Consider the following 24,839-nt stretch of genomic DNA (forward strand, 5'->3'; position numbering starts at 1 on the left):
GCAATTGTTTAACTTAATGCCCATGTATTTATCATCCGTAAATATTGCAACTATTATTTATTCACGACTTAATTTTAATTCTAGTTTAACATTATACACTTTGACACTACATGTTTCGGCCCCCAAACGGCCATCTTCAGGTGTCTTGATATGTTACAAATATTTTATTAAATTACGTTAAAACTGCTGCACTGTCTTAGTCCGTGTTAAAATCACACGCTGTAGTCCTCTTTTGAAGGTAAAACCAGATAAAATCCTTTGCAGTTTCTATTATACCCACGTTATTATGGTGCATTTTATTTCACCTCACACGGGGTGTCGTTCATTTTCATAAATGTATGTCTGTCCAGGGTGTCGTTCGTAGCCTAATTTTCAGTTATGACTAAGATCCCTAGATTAATGTTGTTTTCTGTTTGTTTGTTATCATTATTATGTTATGTTTGTTTGCTCTGTACTCACATGCCCCTGGTTTGCGTGTTTCCTCCACAGCATTTGGTGTTGTCTTTACTAGTGCGAATGTGCTGTGTTTGTTACGGTATTTATATGCCCTGGTTGTGAGGAGTGGGGAGAGATTGGGGGAGGTTATAGTGTTATGTTGTGTAATTTTGTATAGTATTTCAAATATACGGTTGTGTGTGTCGACGTTGGTGCCATTCATATGCAAATCTTTTAACTAGTTTTGTAAATATGGTACTTCTCAATATATTTGAAATACTATACAAAATTACACAACTAACACTATACCCTCCCCCAATCTCTCCCCACTCCTCACAACCAGGGCATATAAATACCGGAACAAACACACCACACCCGCACTAGTAAAGACAACACCAAATGCTGTGGAGGAAACACGCAAACCAGGGGCATGTGAATATAAAGTAAACATAACATAATAACAATACCAAACAAATAGAAAACAACATTAATCTAGGGATCTTATAAATTACATATTGCAGACATAACTGAAAAGTAGGCTACCAACGTGAGGGTGCAAGCTACCGGAACAAAACACCCTTTACACATTTACTAACAATGGACGACACCCCGTGTGAGGTGAAATAAAATGCACCGAAATTACGTGGGTATAACGAAACTTCAAAGGATTTGATCTGGTTTTACCTTGAAAAGAGGACTACAGCGTGTGATTTTAACACGGACTAAGTCAGCGTAGCAGTTTTAACGTAATTTAATAAACTATTTGTAACATATCAAGACACCTGAAGATGGCCGTTTGGGGCCGAAACTTGTAGTGTCAAAGTGTATAATGTTAAACTAGAATTAAAATTAAGTCGTTAATAAACAAGAGTTGCAATATTGACGGATGGAAGTTAAATTAGACAATGTCTGATCGTAGTGGCCGCGAGGTCTAAGGCATGAACTGTTTTCACTCGTTCGAAAGCTGGGATCGTGGGTTCGAATCAAACTCATGGCATGGATATGTGTGTGTGTTTGTTTATTGTGTTTGTGTTGTCCTGTGCGTAGGTAGCGGGCCTGCGACGGGCTGATCCCCCGTCCAAGGAGTCCTATCCAGTGTGTATAGATTAAGAAACTGAAGAAGATGTAAGGGAACAAAGCCACTGATGAATGAATGAATGAAAATCAGGCTCCCTATAGCGTCGAATGACAGGAAGCTCAGTAAATACAGTGAACCTTCGCTAGCAGGATTGTAGTTGATCCAGATCGAAACATGGAACACGCCATTCACAGATGAGTACATTATTTAGAGGCAGATGAGTCACTTGTCTGTTCAGGCAATACTTGAGACCGTTTCTTCAAAACTGCATTATTACGTTCAGAAACAAGTACAAATTCTGACTCTTCTATCGATGAATAAATGTTCAATAAGTACTGGCTCGTGAATGAGTTTTAATTCTTATATTGGGGTTTTACTCAGGTCTGTCTGGTAGAGTTAGGACGGTGTATCTTTTCAGTCTATGTGTAGTTTCGCTGTTGTCCAGTAGGTTCACTGCTAGTGCATTGCTGTGGTTTTCTAACTGTCTTAAGTATTTGGTACTCCGCCGGTCACGGTAGCCGAGCGGTCTAAGGCATGCACTGTCTTCGCTCGCTCGGAAGCCGGGATCGTGGGTTCGAATCCCACTCAGGGCATGGATGTTTGTGTGCGTTTTTCTGTGTTTGTCTACAGGTAGAGGCCTTGCGACGAGCTGATCACCCGCCCAAGGAGTCTTACCGAATGTGTAAGATCTAGTAAACCGAAGTGAAACGGAGAGTTTCATGGAGGTAGGCCTAGGCCCAAATTGGGGCTGTAGCGCCACAGAAAAAAAAATTCGGTACTCCACTTTTTTTTTCACTGAGCACTCTGTTAATTTGTAGATCTTCAAGGACCCTGTGGTTAAGTACCGAGGTGCGTTCAGAATAGATCGGACAGTCTTGGATTGAAAGTGCTGGAGGGTCCGTTGTTGGAATTGAAAGCTGTGCCCTGTAAGAAGATATTTTGAAGAAAATTTGTGCCACAGTTCAGTGGCGGCATATTCGCCAGATAGTAAAGACGTGGCCACAGAAGCTGTAGAACCTTCCCTGTTAAGATTTTTTGTCAGGAAACGTCTAGTGAAGAGGAATAGCCACTGTGGAGTGCTGTTGCCAAGCAACGAATATTGAAAGCAGGCTGAGAAAAGCTGTAGTGTGTAAATCAGTTATAGTTATTTGTAGTTACGATCTGTAAGTGGTCAATAAATATACTCACCAATCCAAACCCCGTCTACAGTCACACATACTACAAGTGACAATATTTCCCTTTACTTCCTTTGATATATTTTATTCTATAAGATTCGATGTAACATTTCTGTTGCAATTTTTCCCCTCATACATTCTGCTACGCATTCCATCCGGCGCTCGTTAATACTGGCATTTAAATGCGTTACATTTCTAACGAATCCTCCTTTTAGCTATAAATTGCTAACTTCTCCTTCCCCTACCTGAGGTAGTTCAACATACAAGAAACCATGTTCACACGTACTTGGGCCTAATTATGCACCTCACTCATGCGACATGAAATTATGCTCCTATCGTTTCACCATACATAGCCCAACAGAATATGATGTAATAATGAACACTTGCGTATATCGTTCTAACAAATTCGATAATGTAATTAAATTCCACCATTTCCTACCAAAAAGAAACGGAGAACAGTCACTCATTATTGTCCCCTTAGGCAAACAGACCACTTAGCCAGGCACGCTAGCTTTCTCCGTAACAACAAGTTTCTAAGGCCAATTTCTTGTAATTATAATATATATATAAAATATTCTCCGATGTATCATTATGGCGGTCTGTGGGTGGAATGAAATAATGGAGCCCGAGGGTAGGTCTCGCTGGAGACCGTACGGTCTCAGAAACCGACATGTTTTGAGAGCTAGCGAAACATAAAGTGCGCGTCAAATGCTTATTGCCCTTTCCTTGTCTAAGAAAAGACGTGTGGACCAATCAGGTTCCATATAAATCACACAGATCTCACTAATCAGTACCCAGGATGCCCACTTTCCTCACTACGTCATGAACGTTACAGTCTGACCCAAAATATGCTCTTCGCCAGCTTCGTGTCTCCATTTCGGAGTAGCCCTAAGTTGCACCCCGTTCGGGATTTTAGAGTGGGAATAGAATGACAAGGTAACGTTAAAGTTGTCCATTTACATAAAGAATTAAGCACTACGCCATGAAGGCGTATAGGGGTGGAAGTAGAGCTCCACCGTTCTAGACCTTGGCACTAGATGGAGGTGAGAGATTAGCTTCACGACCAGACCGCTTTACCCTCGGGGAAGTCGCAACCAGCACCCAACGGATATGAGGCTGGGTTGGCCCCACAGCCGGACTGGACGACGTTAAGAAGACAAAAGTCTTGCAATACCGGGAATCCAACCCGGACCATCCAGCCCGTAGCCCATCACTATGCCGACCAATTCTATAATTCTATTAGCGTAAATCAAAATAATCATTAAAAAGACAGACGAGTACATAATATTGTAACGTGTTTGGCTACCGAAGACGCCGTTCGTATTGGTAATTGGGTTTATTAACCACTTGGTTACACGCTCCCTTAATTACAATTAATACAGCGCTATCGCTGATTTACACACTTTCCAGTTCACCGTTGCAGACGCGCTAGGATTCTCTATCTTCACTAGTAGTGTCCTGGCAACGGATCTCAGCAGAGAAACTAGCACATCAAATTACTCCAAATATTATACATAAGAGCTCCCAGTCACACTTCACATCCTCATAGGGCGACCTTCTGTATTCCTGGTTCCACTTCGCTTGCTTCCGCCACTCTCAAATACTCCAGAATACTGACTTCTATTCTGCCTGTAACTGTCTGAGAGAAAAGAATTCTTGGTCACGGATCTCGAGGAGGCTGAAGCAACGAGTGATTGTGCTGGCGAAGCCCAGCAGCAACTTAACCGACAGACCTTCCGAGTTGCAGTCAAACCCCCGTGTGGAGGAGGGTTCGAATACCTCCACCGTAGCCCTGCGAACGTAGATGTCGACGAAAAAGGAACCCAGTCCCTGGGGGTATAACCGGGCCACCCTATTCCTGAGGGATCTAAATATGTGGACCTGGCTCTTCAGGCAGGGGGAGTCTCGAATCTGAGACAGTAAACTATGGTAATGAGTCCCGCGGGACTTAGACCTGAGAATGACTGCCCTGTCGAAGGCCAGCAGCAATTGTAAAAGACAGACCATTCCTCTTGTCACAGAAAGCGCCCCACACCAACAAACCCGCAACTTTCTGACTAATAGAAATCTGGTCTTGGGCCCCACATGGGTGCTTGACACCAAGAGACGCTGGCCGACTGACCGTCAGTCGTAACATAATCTTGATTCTGAGTTGCAGTTGGTTAAGAGGACCGCTGTGGTTCAGTACTTGTGAGCTGTTGCTGTTAGACGCTGATAGCTGAGGCACGGGAACATTTGGGGTACCCAGAGGTCCGCCGTTGGAAGCCGTTACCGGATAACGACTCGTGAAAACAACTGGCTGAGAAGACTAACGAGTGTGCTCTAGTGAACTGTAAAGTGAGCGAATTACTGAAACGGTTACAATTACTTGCAGTCTCGAATTTGTAAGGGTTCATTGTATCGAATTACCTATACAAACCCCGTCTATAGTCACAATCAATCACGTGAAAATATGTTTGCCTTCGAGGTTCACCTATGAAGGTTCGCCGCCACCTTATGTTGTGCTTTATTCTTTGTGTTGCCCGAAAAACCTAATGATTTAATGACGCCGTGTAGTCCGGTACAACTTCACCTAACTTTCAGACGAACGTATTGCTTCAATCTTCAGGCCTGAAATATGCCATACCATTTCTTTTTTAATTTTCTGTAAATTCGCTTAGTGGGGGGTGGAGTCCAACTGAGTCCACTTGGCACGGCGGCCACTGATTGGCCTATTGTAGCCTGCCCCGGGTGATTATGTTCATTGAGAATTTGGTGGAATGAAGAGTGGCAGGGGAAACCGAAGTACTTGGAGAAAACCAGCCCAGGTGCCACTTTGTCCACAACAAATCCTATTTGACCAGACCCGGGATCGAACCCGGGCTGCCGCGGTGGGAAGCCAGCGACTAACAGCTTGAGCTATGGTGCGGCCCCTGCCATACCAGTTACTTCTACCTGACTACACGGAGTCACATCCCGGAAGATATCAAACTTCTTGGTCATCGCCGTGAGAGCTACAAATACAACTTAATGCTCACCCTGATGATCATAAAATCGCATGCAATGTTTTCTAATGAATGATTCCTTCCGTTGACTTTTGAACGGGAAATACGTTCCTTTCCTGCAAACGAAGAAAGACTGCATACTACACAGCGTAGGACAGGAACATGCAGCTTCTCCTGCTATCCGACCACACGTGTGCAGCAGAGCTGCAGGTGGAAGATCGAGCCTCCCCTCTTGCTGCTGTTAAGCAACCCTTATCTGGAGCCGGAACCGAGCAGATTGACCCCTTGTTACACCACGGACTATCGAACCCGTATGGAAACTGTTCATACACATTAGCACGCTGAAAGTGTTACTACTCGTATTTATCTCTGTCCTTTTGGGTAGTGTATTGTGGACCATCCTTGAAACTAGTTCTTGAGAATTCTTCTCTTTTTCTTCCTGCTCAAAATTAATTCCTTTTCAATAATATATGAGAAGCGAATAGCAGGCAGTTTTTATACTAGGAACCTAATGGAAGATGTAACATAGGAAAACCTAAAAATCGAAAGAAGGGCAAATTTTATTACTGAAGTAGGAACAGACCACTTTACTGGTTATGGCTATTTTCCATCCTGCAATGTTCTTTACTCTAAATGTCGTTTTAATATTTGAGTGGTATATATTTTCGACTAGAATGATTTTTTTTATTTGAAAGATGGATTGTGAAGGGCTGGAATTGGAGCGGTATGGCTTAGTCTAGGTATTTTTTTCCCCCTTTATTTTTCCTTGGCACTACTGCCCCAGTGGGCCTAGGCGTACCTCCATGAGCTTCTCCGTTCACTTCGGTTTTTTTAGATTTTACACATTCGGTAGGACTCCTTGGGCGAGTGATCAGCTCGTCGCAAGGCCTCTACCTGTATATAAACACCGAAAAACGCACACACACAAACTAAACATCCATGCCCTGAGTGGGATTCGAACCCACGATCCCGGTTTCCAAGCAAGCGAAGACAGTACACGCCTTAGACCGCTCGGCTACCGTGACCGGCAATCTAGGTATTACCCCAGCATATTTCTGGAGGGACTGAGGAGAACTACGTAAACCTCATTCATGATAACCCGTGTCCCAGGCGAGAATCGAACTGAAAACCTCCCGAACACGACTCTGGAGCCTTACCGCTGAGCTAACAGGCTCGAAGGGACTGTAAGTCATCCTCTAATAGAAGATGCCAAATAGTGAACAAAATCTTTTAATTAATGTGCACTCCACCGGTTGCCCCACTGTGTCACGACGGTTCAGAGTTTAAATTGTGGTTCTCCTCCACTATGACGTCGTGTATTCTGGTAGGTGGGTATTAAAAGTCCCTAAGGAATCTTCCATTTCTATTTTCGTGGGAGCAAGTAAACAAGGCTGGTAGTACAGTCCCTCAAGATGTCAGGAACCATTTCAGTTAACTGTTACATTATTCTGACGTACATACGGAATATATAAAAGGCCATCAACTACACAAATTAATTTAATTAAGCCTTTATAAACTGGTTTATAATTCTATACACACACAATTATATGAAGTCAATAGAGAGCTATCGCTTCATGACTTTCTAATCACCCTATAATAATGTGCCCGATCCTCCTACGAACGTAATGGGCCCCATTATAAGCCATATTTCTCGTCTGTATGCTCCATTTCGTTTGATGCATGAGTGGCGCATGGGAGAGCCGGAGACTGCACGAATATCACTCTCGGCAATAAATGTCTTGCAGCAGACGGACACTTCTAGGCCGCACGCATTTCGAGTTCCAGCACCGATCAGAAACTTTATTACATTTAATTACAAATCTATTTATGTTAAACAGAGCCGAGTTTGCGCAGTCGAAATAGCGACTGCGTACGGGCTGGACAACCAAGGAGTCGGAGATCGAGTCCCGATAGGAGCAAGAATTTTTATTTCTCCGTGTTGTCCAGACTGGCTCTGGGGCTCACCCAACTTCGTATCCAATGGGCAACGGTGTCTCTTTCACAATGGGTAAATCTGCAGGGGGCGTGAAGCTAACCACTCGCCTCCAACTAATGCCGAGGTAAAGAAATCATGGATCTCTACATTCACTCCCCCATACACCTTCACGGCGTAATGTTTAATTAGTTAAGCACAGGGACAACTTTACCTTTATTTATGTTAAACATGTCTTCTGCAGCTGTCGTTGTTAACATTTAGGATGTCCAGCGAATTGGCGCAGGGGTAAGAGACTCAGGTACGCTGTGTTTTTCCTCAGTCCCTCAAGACAATCGCTCAGATAGCACGTTGAGTAGGCCACGACAATTTCCTTCTGAACCCTTTCCAGTTCATCATCATTCAACTCACCCTACTATTCGACGCCATGTAGTCTGATACTGAAAGTGTCATTAATTAATCCAAGATAAACAACAAGTTCTTAGAAGAACTAATTGACAACTTTCCCTTAATACGTCATGGACCGCACCGAAAATGACGCAACCAACAATTCTTCTGTCGTTGTGTGTGTATTCGTTGCCACGGTAACGCTTTACAGAATCGTTGCCTACCAAACGATAGGAGGGACACACATACAGACACACAGACTGATGTGAGGGATGTATGAAGCACGCCGTTGAGATGGGCTCAGATGCCATGATTCACGTGCCAAATTTCATAAAGTTTGGTTCAGGCATTCAAAAGCTGAAGGGCATAGCATGGTGATCCCAAAAGCCTGCTTTTATTTTTGTTTTTCAAAATAAGGGACGCAGAATAGAAACTGAAAAGATATTACAATGGTGCTGCGGATCTAATTCAAAGTATTGTACATACGCGGTACCTGCTGCATACACGTATAAGACAGCACGCCTGATTGGCCAGCGCATGGCGACCCTTGCTGCATGAACTTGTAAGGGTTTGGCAGACGGCAGTGTCGCTTGCAGCCTATCCATAATGTCTACGGGGCGCATGTAAAGAACACAACTGCGACAATTGAGAGTGTGCTCCTTTCTTACTGGTTTTCAGGAAGGGTAATTCCCCTTCGCGCAGTACACATGATGCCTGTCTTCACTGCAACAGTAGCACGTTACAACACCGTTGTGAACTACGCTTCCAGTTCGTCCTAACTCTCTACTTCTTGTTTCTTTACACACCGAATGTAGTACAGTATCATCTGAGTATGGCCGTGCCATATCTCAGGCGGTTACTCGCTGCCTTCCCACCGCGGCGGCCCGGGTTCGATCCAGGGTCTCGTCATGTGGGATTTGTGGTGAGCAAAGTGGCACTGGGCCGGTCACGGTAGCCGAGGGGTCTAAAGCATGTATTGTCTTGGCTCGCTTGGAAACCGGGATCGTGGGTTCGAATCCCATTCAGGGCATGGGTGTTTAGTTTGTGTGGGTACGTTTTTCTGTGTTTGTGTAGAAGTAGAGGCCTTGCGACGAGCCGATCACCAGCCCAAGGAGTCCTACCGTATGTGTAAGATCTAGAAAAACCGAAGTGAACGGAGACGTTCATGGAGGTAGGCCTAGGCCCACTGGGGCTGTAGTGCCAAGGAAAAAAAAAGTGTCGCTGGGGCGGGTTTTCTCCGAGTACTTCGGTTTACCCTGCTAATCATCATTTCACCAATTGTTCAACACTCACCATCATAGTGGCCGCAGTCGCAAGTGGACTCAGTCTCATCTCACTGAGAATAATAAAAAAAAAATAATAAAATCATATGAGTAATTAGAATATTATAGAATCTAATCGTGGGTCAAGTAGTGCCTATACTTTATTCGTAAGGGAAAGGTTAACTAATCCCTGCGCTTAACTAAGGAACCACCATGTTATTAAGACGTACGGGGGAGTGGAGATACCGCTCCACCTTCTTAACCTTTAAACTAGCTGGAGGTGACTGCCTAGTCCCACGTCCCATCCATTTTATCCCTTACCTATTGAATATGAGGCTCTGTGGGCGCTGAACAAATGGCCTAAAGCAAGGAGATGTTTTAACGCCGCTGCTTTTCAACTTTGCTTTAGAATATGCCATTAGGAAGGTCCAAGGAAACCAGGTGGGACTGAAATTAAACGGGACACATCAGCTGTTGGTCTATGCTGATGATATGAATCTACTGGGTGAATATATAGATACCATAAAGGAAAGATGCTATCTCTTTTAAACCCGTCCTCTCACGTTCGCCGTATCAATCTGTGTTAAATTCAAGAATTGAAAACCCGAAGAAAACACGCCCAATATATAACTCACATTTAAATCATTATCAGGTTAAGGTAAAGTTGTCCCTGTGCTTAATTAATTAAGCACTACGCCATGAAAGCCTATGGGGGAGTGCCTTGATCTCGGCACTGGTTGGAGGTGAGTGGTCAGCTACATGCCCCGGACCGCTTTACTCCCGGGGAAAGTGCTCCCAGTACTAATTGGACAGGAGGCTGTGTGGACCTCAAGAGCCGGTCTGGACGCTCTTGTCAAGAGAAATATCTTACATCGTAAGGAATCGAACCCTGGAATTACCGACTGAGCTACACCGACTCCAACGCATTTCACACAGATGATGGAATTAATCCGGGCGGTTTTACCATTCTAAGAAATGTTGAGTTCCTTACCATGAATTTGGAATTTGTTACCTGTTACTAGGAATCGGTTGAAAGGCACGCCATAAATCAGGGGGTTAGTCGCCGGCTTCCCCCGCTGCGGCCCGGGTTCGAGCCAGGGTCAAGTCATGTGGGATTTGTAGTGGACGCAGTGTCACTGGGGCAGATTTTCTCAGAGTACTTATGCTTCCCCTGCCAATTATCATTCTACCTACTGCTCCGCATTCATCATCTATCATTTGGGGCTGGTATAATAGGCCAAACAGTGGCCGCAGTACCGAGTGAACTGTCTCACCCCACTTAAAAATAGACACTAGCTTCTTGCCCTGGAATCTTAGGTTCAAGCCCAAGCTTACGTATGAACGTCAGAAGAACTAAATAAGTAATCCAGATGGTATCCAAGCTTTGTGAGGAATATACTATCAACATCTCAACTTATATTCTGATGATGGGGATGTTAGATGCGTTAGAAACTGAGACAATGACTTGGGTTCCCTTGGTGACACGACAAATATCCAAACGATATTCGACCTCGTTCCAAGTTGCTTGAAGCATGTTTGGTGATCCTGTAGCCACAGCGTCCCTTATGCGGGCTTTCAGGTGTTGAAGGTCGTTGGTCTTAACCTGGTAGACAATGTTCTTCACATAACCCCAGAAGAAAAAATCCAGTGGAGTTAAATCTGACGACCTAGGAGGCCAATGAATTGGTTCACCTCTGCCGATCCATCTCCCAGCCATTTCTCTGTCCAGATGATTCCTAACATGGTGGCAGAAATATAGCGGCGCATGCGCGTAAGCCGGGCATGAAGAAAAGAAACTTTCATAGTTTTCTTTTCCGATGACATCAACCGGATACGAGTATGACAATTAGTTTCCGAGACAGAGATTTTTTATTTTGGACAAATTTCATCCGGACATTCGATATATGTTCCTGTTCGGTTTGGTTCAAAACGTCAGTATGTAGACTATTACATACTATAGAATGGTACGGTGATTGATGAAAGATAAATTACAGAAGATTTGAAAGGAAACTGTAGTGTCCTAACCGAGGTACTTTCCAGGAATTTCCTTGGCAGGACTGGGAATATACCTCTTAGTCATGTAGCAGATGTTATGCTGAGATTTGAACCAAGCACTTCCCGAATAAGAGTCTACAGCGTTTCCTCTGTGGAAACCCGTTCCTTTCTTCATAGTCAGCATTAAACGTTAGGCGTAAGTGTTCATAAGAGTTAGTGTTACGGACATCACGAAACATGGCTTATTAAAATAATTCCAAGAGCTGGAATGACTTTGACTTCAAATTACTTGGAAGTAACTGGTCTAGTGTTTTCTGATTATGGGTAACGCCACTTGTTACTGTCGAGTAAGTGCGGACAGCATGACGTCAGACCTTTGTGCGCCCTTCGCTCTAATTGCAGAGCTGTTATAACCACATCATTAAGCTGGGAAGAAATAAACAAGGTCACACAACAGAGTTAGCATCTGAAGCCAATTAGTCTCCATTTAACGTAACAAACAAAGATTCCGTTACGTACTGGTGGTAAAGCAAACATTTCGAGGGAACAAGCAGAACTCGTAAAGCAGGAGTTCCTATTTCTGCCATCAGGTGGTCAGAGCTTCAGTTTCGTATTCTTTCAGGGCTGCGGCAGCACAATCGTTATAGCGACGAGCTACGGTGTGGATGACCAATAGATCGGAGTTCCAGTCCCGGTAGGGTCAAGAACTTTATATTCTCCATCTCTTCTGGGCCGGCTCTGGGGCCCACCCAGCATCCTATCCAATGGGTACCAGGGCTAAAGAGGCCGGGGCGTGAAGTTCAAAAAGAACTTCCACCTGTGCCGAGATCAGGAAAATGTGGATCTATGCGTCCACTCCCGCCAACGCCTTCATGGCGTAGTGCTTAATTAGTTAGGCACAGGGACAGCTTTACCATTACTGGACGCAGTAAACTGTGGGGCTCTTGAAATCATCTGTCAATAAACCAAGAGCGAATGGTGGTGATGACAGAAGATCAGGATTATAATAAAAAGTGTTGGGAAGGAAGACGCTTCATGACAGAAATACGAAACACGTACGAGATGTCCCCCACCCCCCAACCCTCGAGCTTGGTCCATGATACCGCACCCAAACTTCCTTTCACATTGCCAGTCTCGGTGTGTTTGTGTTTGTGCGTGTGTGTGCATGCTCGCTCGCTTCATTATGTTGAGACGTGTCCACCAAGCAGCGCGTCCTCACGTAGGCTCGCAGACTAGCAGCAACTATTTATACCTTGTTAGCAAACTGTCAATAAATCAACCCCTAAACTTGAACACAGAGTTAAATTCGAGCGGGTTGACGTAGCGGTAACACTGTAGACTCATACTCGGGGGACCTTCCGTTCGGATTTGCCGGGATGGTACCTTGATTAGGCCACAACCACTTCCCCCATAAATAATTTCAATTCCGAACCAAAGACGCTACATAGCCCAGACAATGAAACTGTAGTAACGACCTTCCATTTCATGATTGTCAACCTTCGTGCGTGTGTGCGTGCGTGCTCAAACGCGTGTCTGCGCGGGAAGAAGTACGTTCCCATGCAAGCTGACAGAGGAGACATTACGCTCATCACAAATGTGAATACGCCAGATCCCAAACAGGACAAGAATCATAAAATGTATTTCAGATTGGTCGTGGTTATGGTTACGGGGTAGCTCAGTCAATATAGTGACCAGGCTCCGGGGTTCGCCTGGCGAGGACTCAGAGTTCCACTTCTGTAAGGGCTCTAGGACTCACACTCTTATCTCGTGAGTATTCACCATTCTTCCTCTCCGAATAAAGCAGCCGGGGCGTGAAGCTGACCACTCACATCCAGCTGGTATCAAGGTTCAGAATGCGTGGAGCTATACTTCAACTCCTCCATATGTTTCCATGATAAAAAAGGTAAATCTATGGCGTAGTTGGTTGGGGTACTATGCGACAAGCCGGAAGTTCGAGGGTTCGAGTCCCGATGAGGTGGATTCTTTTTTTTCAATTTACCTAATCATTCCAGCCGCACTATGGCCTTAGAGTCGGCTCAGCCTCTAACAGAAATGAGTACCAAGAATTTTCCTGGTAGGTGAAGGGCGACCGGTCCGTAAGACTGACAACCTTATCGCCATCTGTAAGTCGACTGTCTAGAGAAAATGTGGGGAGCCTCGAAGTCTCACAACCCTATGGGCCTTCAGGGCCTGTTACAGGGATACCTTTACCTTTTACATGTTAAAGCTATATCCCTGTAACAGGCCGTGGAGGCCCATAGGGTTGTGAGACGTCGAGGCTCCAAACATTTTCTAAACAATCACTTCACAGATGGCGGTGATGTCAGACTTACGCGTCGGCAGCTCTTTAACCTCCGGAAGAGTCGTGGTACTAATTTATGTCAGAGGCTGAGTCGACCCTTGGGCCATGGTGCGGCTGGAAGGATTAGGTTAATTGAAAAAAAAAAAAATCCATTTATTTTATCATAGGGAAAGCTTCACTTTGCATTAGGACTTGAACTATAGATGGGGACCTTATAATGGTACAACCTCAATTTATTCTGTCTGAACAGTCTCGCTGATTTTACTCTTGTTATCCTGTGGGATACCTACCTGGAGAGTTCGAACTCGCGCATTCCCTCAGCATCAGCTGAACTTAGGCTTGCCTTCAGTGAACCGGTTCATATATCACGATACTTGATCTGGAAGTGCATAATTATATACACGAAGTCAGGAAATTCACAACGGCGACCTCCACACAGGATTTCTTGATTAGCACTGAGATTAAATTGTGTCTCGACAAAATGTAGATACATTCACTGGATAACAATTCAATGCGATGCGAAAATTTGCGTCGGTTGGAACTTTATCAACTGATATTTTCGTCTCAGAGTTCGAGGAACCGAGAGACTGTGTCCTCAAGAGCGAATTTCCGGACACTCTGTATATCTACTGTACCATATTCAATTTACATTAACTTTTCAACAACTCTTCTCTAAATTATAGAAATAAATTACTCCATTTAAGAAGGGAGAATTTAAATCATTCAGACCGTGCGCGCGCAGTTGTGCGGGTCATAATACTGAAGAAGGAAGATATAAGCAGAATATAATGAGGGCAAGGGACACGCGGTAGCACAGTTGATTGAGGCACTATGCTAAAGGCCGGAAAGTCGCGGGTTCAATTTCAGATTTTTTCAATTGACCTAATCCTTGCAGCCGCACCATAGCCTCCAGCAGAAGTGAGTACTAGGAATCTTCCTGCGGGTAAAGGACGGCTGTTCGGCGCGTAAGCTTGACAACTTCACCGCCATTTGTGAGCTGACTGTCTAGAGAAAATGTGGGAGCTTCGACGTCTCACAAAACTATGGGCCTCCAGGGCCTGTTACAGGGATAGCTTTATCATTTTTATAATGAAGACAACGTTAAGAAGAACAGGATTAATGGACAGGGAAGGAAGAGAACAGTAAATTAGTAGTAACCTAAAAATAAGTTGGCGCAGAACAAGGAAAAGAAGGTTAGAATAGAAGGAGATGAAGAAAAATAGGATAAGATATAAAAGAAAATGGAGAAGTGAGAATAAGAGGTAAAGAGATTAAACGATGAAAAGGGTAAGAGATTATGAAGCAGGGGCAAGAGGAGACGAGAGTGAAGTAGAATGAGGGAAAGAAGGAAAAGACAAAATAACTTTGGTCTAAAAAGGTTAACTGGAAACATTTCGAAGTGTCTCTTCAAGTCAGCAAATTGCTGGCAGACATAGTGAAAGGGACGCGCGATTCACAGTGCTACGCGCGCGTCACGTCTCACCGTGGGAAAATGAAGGCGCCCGTAAGTACCAGTACTTCCATCCTTGCTGGCATGTACGTGACGGTAAGCTGAGTTACGTAACGTAACTTTCACATGACAACCTGTAGGCCTCATTTATACATCCCGTTGTTTTGTCTGAGTGCAAAACGTGATCTCTTACATTAAGCGAAAAATACAGACTGAGATTTCAGGCTCTATGTCGGCCGGTTTGTGACACCGTTCAAAAACATTCTTCTGAAATGTCCTTTAATAGCTAGCAGACCAGACAGCGCCACATTCCAGAAGATAATTACGTTCATAGACTGAGAACTTGGCACTAAGGAGAATGTTATGTATATATGTTAGATTAATAGGAGACTGGAGAAAACTACATAACGAGGAGTTTCAGAATTTGTACTCAGATTCAACAGGAGAAGATGGGTGAGCCATACAGCATGCATAATACAAAATTTGGCAGAAAAATCTGGAGGACCTACTTGTAGATTGAAGGATAACATTAATGCGAATCTGAAAGGAATAGATAGGGTGGCGCGTATTTAATTTTTATACTTGAGAACAGAGACCAATAGAGGGCTCGTTTGAGTGTGGCAATGAACCATGGCGTGAATAGCATGATGACATTTCTTTAATCTGTAATATCCAGCCTTAAACATGTCAGTTGCTTCTACCTGCAATGTACGACTGTCAATTACTCGCATCTGTACATTTCCTTGTTCACAAGCTTCCACTGGATTGAGTCTCCTATCTTGCAGTTATTTCGAGCAGTAAGATTTTGATGTTACCAATAAATTATACTGCACAGAAATGCGCTACTATGAAGAGTTGTGTCTTCTCTGATAAAATGCCGTGCCTAAAGTTTTGCTTCACGCCTGCTTCATGTTAGTTTTGCTTGGCCTACTCTTCAACCTGCAGGCGACATATTCCTCTGAAACGTCGGTTGACTTTTAAGGGACTACACGGCGTTATATTCGAGAAGTCAGACCTCTTCATAACCACTGTTATTAGAACCTCTAATTCTACATATTGTCACGTGATAGAGTGACTATAGACGGGGTTTGGATTGGTAATTGTATTTAATGACCAATTTTAAATGGTTCTTCCAGCCCATTCAGGGCCCAGGCCTCTTGTTCAGTTCCGTAATCATTTCTTCACAGACTGTTGGACAAATTGGGGGGGGATCAGCCCGTTGAAAGACCGCAACCTAAACACAGGACAACACAAATACAGAATAAACGCATGTAGACACCAAACATCCATGCCCTGAGTGGGATTAGAACCCATCCCAGCGTCCGAGCGAGCGACGACAGTTCTTGCACTAAACTGCGCGGCTACTGTGACCGGAATTTGACCACTTACAGAACGTACCTACAAGTAACTATAGTGCTATTGCTAATTCATATACTTTACAGTTCACTATAGCATGTAGTCATCTCAGTCTGCTGTATCTTCACCGGTTGTCGCCTGGTGACGGCTTTCAACGTCGTAGCTTCCTCAGCTTCCGTTTTCACGTCCTTACTGACCGGCGACTGTGTCACAATCCTCGGCACGGACAGCACAAAAACACCTCTCCCAACAGTTTATCTATAGCTGTGTCACGCAGCTGTCATACGGACCACACAGAGAACACTGCTTCTAAGTTGTTACGTGTTACGAATCTGTTGAGGCTATTCTCTAGCAACAGTCGTTGTCCGCAGAGCCAATTCCTAGCAACGGGTCTACATGTCACGATATTACAGGTAAGTTTTCTAATTATTTTCCGTGTATTATATCGTATTGATTTATCAATATTAGATGGTATGATTTACTACTGTAATTGAAAAAAGTCTTTCTCGTTAAAATCGTGTTTGTAACGGGATGGAACAGTGAAGAAAAACGTTAAGAAACTGCGTCAGAAATGTTTCGGTAATTATCAGGAATATGAGAGGAGCCTGCGGTTTACAATTTTTCCGGTCACGTCCTCTAATGGCTGCATGATCAACTTTTCTGTGAGAAGGCTTTCATCCGTGGTACGGTACACGTCTGTTGGTGTGACCCATTGCTTGTGGCACAACTATAACAACGCAATTCATTTTTCATCACTGTCTAAATTCCTCGTTGCTTTATAAGTGACATTACTCGACAAAATACATACTAACTTCAGCAGCTGAGCCCTTCTTGAGAAGCCTCCAATTGTACAGCAAATTAAGAACTTCCCGGCATTTTATGGAACCCGAGAATTCATTACCGTGTTCACAAGACCCCCCAATGGTCCCTATCCTGAGCCAGATCGATCCAGTCTGTACCATCCCATCTCTCTAACATTCATTTTAACATTATCCACCCACCTAAGTCTTTGTCTTCGTAGTTGTCTCTTTCCTTCTGGCTTTCTAAATGTAATGCCCATTGCCTTTAACTTAAGCCAGGCATGTCCAACTTCAAAAAGGTTGTGATCGACTTTTAGTGTCAAAACTGCCAGTGATGTACCACCCCCTCCTTCCGTCGTACCTCGCTTTAAGCAAAAATATTGGTAAAAATACACGACACATGATGTTTGTTGTAAAAGCAACATACATTGAAAATACAGACTTACCTTGTTCGTTAAGAACAGAAAAATAGGTATGACTAATACGTATTTTCCTTTCAAAATCTGAATATAATTATACGTGTTATATTACAAGTGAATTTACATGCTGTTCACGTATAATTTCCTTATTGGCCTATGAGATCGACCAAAAATCGTCCGGCAATCGACCTCTCGATCGCGATCGACGCGTTGAACCTGACTGGCTTAGGCCATTTATCCAAAGAACACGTCCAGGTCCGAGGCACTTTGTGACATTTCCTAACAAGCTCACGTTTTATGGTGAGGAGTCGTTAGCCCCACGCCCAACCACCCAGCTGGAGGACCACCCTTTGTCGGCTGTCCGCGACTGCTTATTCAATATATTCTCAGTTTCCCTCCATAACTGGAGGGCGTCTCCTCCATCCGCAACCTGAGGATGCGCCATGATGTAGTGACAAGGAACAAAATACCTAATAAACCAAAACTAAAACACACGTTAGTGAAATTTGTAAGCCCTATCGTCGTAGTGTTACATTTTATCAAATTTAGGCGCAATTTTCTAAGAAACCATAAGCCATACACATATGAAATTATGTTCAGATTTAGCTCAGAGTTGTCTGTACCAACTGACATTTCCTTAGACAGTGATTTATTTCTAAATATAATTGTTTTTCTTTACTGAAACACTCTCTCGTAAAGAGACTGTGACGGATAGTAGAATCACTGCCGGAAACCGAGATGTCACATGAGGGGCTATACGCTTGTTTTTAGGCTCACCTAGATTCTAACTCGCTAAATATTTATCGGAGCGAAAACTGTTTTAGGCAAAAGTTTAAGGCAAAAATGAGGCACACGTTTTATGTTCAGTGCACTCTTTCGTAAACGTTACGGTTTGCTAGATAATCAAGCAAAGTGACGATCTGCGCACATTTCCGAATTCTTATATTTGGCAATCAACAGCGGGCGCCAGAACACGCGCGAAGATTACCGAACTGTAATAATCATAATTATACGAAGCTAATTCTAACCTGAATTTATAGGTCTACAAGTATATAAATCGAAAATATACTAATATACTATCACCCAAATGTAGGGCCGCGCCATAGCTCAAGCGGTTAGTCGCTGGCTTCCCATCGCGGCGGCCCGGGTTCTGTCCCGGGTCTGGTCAAGTGGGATTTGTGGTGGACAAAGTGGCGCTCGGGCAGGATTGCTCCGAGTACTTCGGTTTCCCCTGCCAATCTTCATTCCACCAATTGCTCCGCAATCACCCTCACCTATCATCTAGGGCTGGTACAATAGGCCAGAAGTGGCCGCAGTACAAGGGACTTAGTCCTACCCCACTAGCAATAAAAAAAACACCCAAAATATTAATAATATCCAAAGTTCTGCTATAATNTGGCTATTCAAAGTCTCAACAATCAGACAACTCTAATGGGGGGCCTTAGCCTGTCTATAATTTTAACCACAGACATGAACTTTAGCTGAAGGAAAAATCGTACAATCCATGTCAAGTGCAAATTGTCCGAAAAATCTGTCGTATTACGTACACGAACAGAGAGACAGTAATTACTTAGCAACATATAAATTGGGCAACTAATTGCTTGATTAGGTATTTTGCTGTGCAATAACATCTCCGAATTCATTTGACGAGTTAACCAGTGTATGCAACAGAAATAACTGCACGCTTGAAGCGGAATGGACAGAGGCTACTTTACTTGTCCTGCCTAGGGAACACACAACCATATTTAGCAGTAAAAACAGGGTCTAGTAGCCTTTCAAAGCATGGTGGTAACAATATGTACCATACCTTTTAATGTTAAAAGAAACCCTGCATTTTGCCCATACAGTATATTTATTTATTCCATAAGATTTTTCTCTATAACGAGTCATGATTTCATTAAACAACGATAAACAGACAGTTCTTGTAATAGGGATGAATCTTGTCTTAAAGTGGGAATTGAAGTTTAAGTAATATTTCAACATATTTCAGAATTCAGGGGTAAATTTATGATACAGTGAATATTATACATATCATCTGCATTAACAATAAACTGAAATCACACAGAGTGTTTTCTGTGTTTCGTACGTTTCTGAAAATAAACAGCGGCTGTTTCCCTAAACAGCATTAACCGGTTGGGCTTTGTGGCGGAAAAATAATGTGTTCTCTATGAGGTACGAACTGGATCCTTATATATTATCTGTGTTCCGTATGGTTCTCACAATAAACAACGATTTTTTCCGTAAAGAGTCTTAATCAGTTGGACCTGTTAGAGGTGACAACGTGATTCCTGTGAAGTACAAACTGAATCTTTATATATTATTTGTGTTCCGTATGGTTCTCACAATAAACGACTGTTTCCATAAAGAGCAATGACCGGTTGTTCTTTGTGATGGAGATGCAATGTGAATATGGTTATTCGTGGTTTATTTTAAGGTTCTGTTAAAGTCAGAATATATAACTTCTACTAATATATTTATTGATGAATTGTGCATTTTAGAGTATCTAGAAGGAAGCCGTCGTGAACTAATCGAAGTTTTCTCCTGGAAATTTCCTGCAAGGGCTACGGAAAACAGAGAAATCTCAGTCTGGTTAGGTGGTCTCTCGGCCGAAATTCGAAACGAGCACCTCCTGAACAAAAGCCTGAAAGGTTACAACTCGGGACCTAGCGAGAAGATTACAGTCTTTTGGAGTATGACATATAGATGTTAACATTTCAGAGGTACCTAGATACCAAGTTACACGGCGTCACATCCCAGAAGATAGAAGTCTTCACAGCTACCTCTGTGGGAACCTCAAATGTGGCGAGATGCAATTCATTCTCTGTGAGGCGCGAACTGGATATTTAAATGCTGTTTAGATTCATGTGAATCTTCACAAAGTTAAGCACGAGCTGCTAGAAAATCATAGACAAGTTAAAGGGACAGAGTCACAACATTAATATAGCAAATCCTGTCGGAATGTGGAATAGTTAAAGTACTTACTACATGATTTTAATCCCAGTTTCCTTCTTCAAGACAAGAAGCCAACCTTATGAGATCGCCATGCTGTCTGTGTGCATCTGTATGTCCGTTCTTCGAGCTTTTAAACCATCTGACCACTTGCAGGCTACCACTGGCGGCCATTTCAAAATTACCTACAACGATTAATGAGAACAGGCTAGAGGTGCGAACTTCTGAGGTGGGAGCTACGTTTAATAATCTAGGTTCTTAAAATTATATATGGTAACAAACACTGGAGAAAATTACATAATGAGAGGATTCATGACATTTTTTACTACTCACCATATATTGTTTGGGTTATGAAATCATGCTGACTTTTAACAGAACCGGACATTGAAACGCGGAAAACAGGGGAACCCATGGGGAAAAAAAAACAGACTGGAAAATAACAGTGTACCACATCACACCGACTGATTCCAAACAACACAACTGCTTCATAGGAGAACTGAACAGAAATAAGAACCAAACCGTAACCAAAACAATGTCCGTAAATTGCCACGTAATATAACAACAAGATTGCAATTATAAACATTAACGTGTAACATTACACGAGACGTCTAAATACGTCTTAATAATCTCTTAACTCAGCGTCTCGGGGTATTATATAATTTAAACCTTTGTAATCTATCTTATAATATTAAACGTCTGTAATTATGATTATATTATTTATACTTTAGACTATTGCATGAAAATCTGAGAACATCAATTAACATAGATTTTTTTATTCTGGTTGAGTGTATATATAGGAGCAGTAGTGGCTATAATTTTGACAAATGCTGATAATCTGATGCATTAATAATAATTGTAATACCGTGACATATATATACATACAGAATGCAATTCAATAGTTTAAAAATAAGTTATTAGTGTCTATCTGCCTGATGATGGTTTTCACAGGCCGAAACACGTAGCAAGATAGCTTCCTGGGAAGCCCAACAGTATAACACACGCAGTCGCAGGAGCACGACACAACAAAACCACAACACACAAGATAGTGAAGGAGTGCTCCAACAAAGGAGAATGGGCGTGACTGACGTAGTGAGGGGCGACGTAGCGATGTGGTATCCTGAACAATTTTAATATTTTTAACGTTGGACAATCTATATGATAGATACATATTTTAGTTATTTTAATGTGTGAACATGGCATGCAATGAACTGGTTTGACGTGGATAAGTAAGCACCTGAAGATGGCATTATTATGCCGAAACATGTAGTGCGAGGGAGAGAAGGAGAAAAATGAGTGTATGCACTGCAAGACGGATTAAATAAATCATGGACTTAAATCAGTGCAACAGGACGCTAAAATATAACAATACTAATTGTAATTTATAAATATTTTAACCTAATAGTACAAACCGCTGTAGTTGTTGAAAACATTAAATTTTGTATCTATTGTATCATTATAACAGTGTATGCATATATTAATACTCACAAAACATATTTTAATAGTGGTGTCTAACTGTATTGATATCCTTCTGAAGATGGTCTATAGGACCGAAACATATTAAGGATAAAATATTAAAAAAGGAAAAAATTCAATAGTCACACTGTACGGAATTAATTAACCTTTTATAAGACTAATTTATAATAATTTACAAATATTTTAACAAATTCATTCAAATCTTAGTAACTGTTAACGTATATAATATTTTATTCTATGACATTGTAATAGTAGTTTCTGTATGTACTGATAATGACCTATGACACTCTAATAATAGTAGTTTCCGCGTGTATTGATAGGGTTCTTATGAAGATTGTAGCTTCGACCGAAACATGAAAAGGAAGAAAGAAAAAACACAACATTTGTCGATAACACTGGACGGTGTTAATAATCGTTCATACAAATTGATATAATTACCTTATGTAGGGAGCTTTACTGAAGGTCCTGTGTAATTGCGTTTGAATTTCGCATTGGCGTATGAATAACAGAATTATGTCAAAAATATAACCTTTTTACCCGGTCACGGTGGCCCAGCGGTCTAAGGCATGCACTGTCTTCACTCGCTCGGAAGCCGTGATCGTGGGTTCGAATCCCACCCAGAGCATGGATGTTTGTGTGTTTGTGTGTGTTTTTCTCTTGTTTGTGTACAGGTAGGGGCCTTGCGACGAGCAGATCACCCGCCCAAGGAGTCCGACTGAATACCTAAGATCTAGTAAACAGAAGTGAAACGAAGAATTTCATGGAGGTAGGTCAAGGTCCAAATTGGGGCTGTAGCGCAAAAGGAAAAAATACATTCGTAATGATGATGTAGTTCGAATCCCACCCAGGGCATGGATGTTTAGTTTGTGTGTGTGCGTTTTTCTGCGTTTGTGTACAGGTAGAGGCCTTGCGGCGAACTGATCACCCGCCCAAGGAGTCCTACCGAATGTGTAAGATCTAGAAAAACCGAAGTGAACGGAGAAGTTCATGGAGGTAGGCCTAGGCCCACTGGGGCTGTAGTGCCAAGGGAAAAAAAGTGATGACGTAAGGGTCTGCGTCGCTAATTAACAATCATGCAACCAAGTTCCCTTATAAATTCAGTATACCATTCGATAGAGACTAATTATAAGCGAGATTCTACGTGAGTAATAGGACAATATCTATAAAGATGTAGTTTAATTGGCCTTTATATCCCAACATAATAATGCATAGATTTTAACTTACACTCATTAATGTATTGCGCCTTTTGTTAGGCATATACAGAGTGATCGATTTAAAATGCACTCTGAAAAGCAATATCGTAGTGAGGTAAAAATGGAAACAGCATCTTTTTCAAGCAAGTATTGGGCACTTCAGACTTTCCCCATGACACTGGAATCAGTGTCACTCTGGTTGCTAGGCTGCCACTGTTGCCAGTTGCGCATTCATGAGCGGAAGGCAGGTTCATTCTAGAACATTACCCCTGAGAGGAAATGACAAATGAGACAGCAATACTGATGTCACCAGTTAACTTGCATACACTGTTGTAGTTCGAATTGCGTTTTAAATGTTACATCCTGTATATACACTGTAATTGGATCTTATTTGTATCAGTGTTTACTACATAATAGCGTGGAACCATATATTATCAAAATAATTAACACTCCGATACAATAAAAAGGGACAAATTCTTGCTCTGGTTAGCAACTATCAGGTTCTCAAGAGAGAGACTTTCCATGGACTCGCCCCACTTGAAACATCTTTCGAATCGAACAGTACTATTTCTTAGTTGTGACTCACTACTATAAAGTCCACCAATGTTTCGGAGGAACATACCACCTCCATCTTCAGGGTGTAAAGGTAAGCCAGTAAGAAGCGAGCAACTTCCAAATTCATTCCTTAGGGGGGCAAAGCCCCAATAATATGTAACTTTAATCAATAGGTTGTTTATTTAGCAAACAAATGTGAATGCGTGAGGTATGTGGCTCTCAGGGCGATGATCTTCTGGTATGTGACGCCGTTTAGCCTGGTCTTCTTAACTGTTCGATCATAGAACACAGGGACAGTAAGTTCATCCGAAAAGTCGGTACAATCACATTCGAAAAGACACGTCTGTTCATAGCAACATGACAATATATAATCTAACATTTTGAGGATTGTACACAAAAGGTCAATGATACTTCATGGTCACATGACAATACGTTCTCTTCCTGCGTGTTGAACATGTTCAAGGCATTAGTTGACTCTTTAAAAAGATTTTATGTCCCCGAAGGTTAATTACATGGTAGAATATAAATTAGAGAGATTATTACGTGGTTTGTGACAGTGTGGATGTTTGAATGCAAAGCAACCGACTTGGAATTTACAGTCAACAGGTTTGGAATATTTAAAAGAGTGGACAAAGTCAAGCTCATGAACATTCAATTCTTTGCTCAATAAAATTTCCCGATAGCAGAATGTTAATTTTATAAGCGCTGTAAAACTTACAATTTCCATATGTTTATAGCTTATACCTGTTTTGTGTAATTATATGCGTGGAGACTTAAACATTGGTTCTGTACGTAGCGTGTTCAGTGACTGAACTGCAGGTTTCAGTGTCCTAACTGCATGGAACAGAACTGTTCCTGAGAAGCTGATATTGTGTCAGCTGGGAAAAAATCTCTTCATATTTTAACGTAACCCGAAGTTTCATTACCGGGCACAAAATGGATATTATTCTGAGCCAGTTGAATCCATACAAAAATTGGGAAATTTGAAAGATGGGGCTATTTATTGGATCTAGGTTTAGATGAGATGATAACATTAAAAAATTCCTTCTGACGGTTTGATCCCCCGTCCAAGGAGTCCTACCGACTATCTACA

The 24,839-nt window shown here is 42.4% G+C and overlaps 1 long non-coding RNA gene across 1 annotated transcript in view; it reads right to left on the reverse strand.

Annotated features, from left to right (window-relative positions):
• The window catches only part of LOC117283120, a 337,433-nt gene that overhangs the window by 33,079 nt on the left and 279,515 nt on the right, over positions 1-24,839 (reverse strand). Inside the window, exon 6 of the long non-coding RNA XR_004514134.1 lies at positions 20,559-20,710. This is a non-coding gene — a long non-coding RNA (uncharacterized LOC117283120). The remainder of the gene's footprint in view (positions 1-20,558; positions 20,711-24,839) is intronic.

Source organism: Cryptotermes secundus, unplaced genomic scaffold, assembly GCF_002891405.2.
Source record: "Cryptotermes secundus unplaced genomic scaffold, Csec_1.0 scaffold313, whole genome shotgun sequence".
Lineage (NCBI taxonomy): Eukaryota > Metazoa > Arthropoda > Insecta > Blattodea > Kalotermitidae > Cryptotermes > Cryptotermes secundus.